We start from the raw sequence: 2,500 nt of genomic DNA on the forward strand, positions 1-2,500 counted from the left end.
ATATACCGAAGAATGAACAAGAAGACCGAGGCATCCAAAATTTTTTTTTTTTTTTTTCTCCGATATACCAAAGCAAGAACAAGAAGACCGAAGTCTCAAATTTTTTTTTTTTTTTTTTTTTTTTTTTTTTTTTTTTTTGATATACCGAAGAATGAACAAGAAGACCGAGGCATCCAAAAAAATTTTTTTTTTTTTTCTCCGATATACCAAAGCAAGAACAAGAAGACCGAGGCATCAAAATTTTTTTTTTTTTTTTTTTTTTTTTTTTTTTTTTTTTCGATAAATCCAACCGAGAACAAGAAGACCGAGGCATCCAAAATTTTTTTTTTTTTTTTTTCTTTCCCATATACCAGAGAAAGAACATGAAGACCGAGGCAACCAACAAAAAATAATTTTTTTTTTCTCTTTCCCGGAATTTTTTTTTTTTTTTTTCGAAATAGCCGAGAAAGAATATGAAGACCGAGGCATCCAACAAAAAAATTTTTTTTTTTTTTTTTCCTAATCTACCCAAGCAAAACAAATAGAAGACCGAGGCATCCAAAAAAATTTTTTTTTTTTTTTTTTTTTTCGAAAAATTTTTTTTCACAAAAACTTTTTTTTTTTTTTTTCCCCAAAAAATTTTTTTTTTCGTTCCAAGCTAACCAAGACATCTACTATTCACTAGTAGAGCAATCGAGACTGCAAAGCAAGCAATGGCCTTACTTGCAGCTCTTGGTGCTGAGAACTCCCCCCCCCCTATAGTAGTCTTAAGTAAAACCACAGCTCTGACAGGAGTAGATATTGCATGCGAGCGAGGAGTCGTAATGGGCAAAATTGACTCGGGGGACCTCCAAATCGAATTCCGTTTCGAGCAAAACACTTCTTAGGCTTCAAGGAAGCTCCCATAAAATTTCCAAACCCAAACTCCAAACTTCATTTTTTAGCCTACAATGCCCACGTGCACGCCGGTGTGCACGCAGGGGTGCTTGAGCATGCGGGAGAGGAGCCATAATGGGCAACATTGACTCGGGGGACCTCCAAATCGAAATCCGTCTCGAGCAAAACACTTCTTAAGCTTCTAGGAAGCTCCCATAAAACTTCCAAACCCAAACTCCAAACTTTATTTTTTAGCATACAATGCCCACGTGCACGCCGGGGTGCTTGAGCGTGCGGGCGAGGAGCCATAATGGGCAACATTGACTCGGGGGACCTCCAAATCGAAATCCGTCTCGAGCAAAACACTTCTTAAGCTTCAAGGAAGCTCCCATAAAACTTCCAAACCCAAACTCCAAACTTTATTTTTTAGCATACAATGCCCACGTGCACGCAGGGGTGCTTGAGCATGCGGGAGAGGAGCCATAATGGGCAACATTGACTCGGGGGACCTCCAAATCGAAATCCGTCTCGAGCAAAACACTTCTTAAGCTTCTAGGAAGCTCCCATAAAATTTTCAAACCCAAACTCCAAACTTCATTTTTTAGCATACGATGCCCCCGTGCACGCGGGGGTGCTTGAGCGTGCGGGGGAGGAGTCATAATGGGCAAAACTAACTCGGGGGATCTCCAAATCAAAATCCGTCTCGAGCAAAGCAGTTCTTAGGCTTCTAGGAAGCTCCCATAAAATTTCCGAACCCAAACTCCAAACTTCATTTTTTAGCATACTATGCCCACGTGCACGCCGGGGTGCACGAGCGTGCGGGCGAGGAGTCGTAATGGGCAAAATTAACTCGGGGGACCTCCAAATCGAAATCCGTCTCGAGCAAAGCATTTCTTAGGCTTCTAGGAAGTTCCCGTAAAATTTTCAAACCCAAACTCCAAACTTCATTTTTTAGCACACAATGCCCACGTGCACGCGGGGGTGCTTAAGCGTGCGGGCGAGGAGTCATAATGGGCAAAATTAACTCGGGGGACCTCCAAATCGAAATCCGTCTCGAGCAAAGCACTTCTTAGGCTTCTAGGAAGCTCCCATAAAATTTCCAAACCCAAACTCCAAACTTCATTTTTTAGCATACGATGCCCCCGTGCACGCGGGGGTGCTTGAGCGTGCGGGGGAGGAGTCATAATGGGCAAAACTAACTCGGGGGATCTCCAAATCAAAATCCGTCTCGAGCAAAGCAGTTCTTAGGCTTCTAGGAAGCTCCCATAAAATTTCCGAACCCAAACTCCAAACTTCATTTTTTAGCATACTATGCCCACGTGCACGCCGGGGTGCACGAGCGTGCGGGCGAGGAGTCGTAATGGGCAAAATTAACTCGGGGGACCTCCAAATCGAAATCCGTCTCGAGCAAAGCATTTCTTAGGCTTCTAGGAAGTTCCCGTAAAATTTTCAAACCCAAACTCCAAACTTCATTTTTTAGCATACGATGCCCACGTGCGCGCCGGTGTGCACGTCGGGGTGCACGAGCGTGCGGGCGAGGAGCCGTAATTGGCAAAATTAACACGGCGGACCTCCAAATCGAAATCCGTCTCGAGCAAAGCATTTCTTAGGCTTCTAGGAAGTTCCCGTAAAATTTTCAAACCCA

This window comes from Cornus florida, unplaced genomic scaffold (assembly GCF_030987335.1).
Source record: "Cornus florida cultivar Cherokee Brave unplaced genomic scaffold, ASM3098733v1 CherokeeBrave_3.0.0_Hap2_scaffold_4, whole genome shotgun sequence".
Classification (NCBI taxonomy): Eukaryota; Viridiplantae; Streptophyta; class Magnoliopsida; order Cornales; family Cornaceae; genus Cornus; species Cornus florida.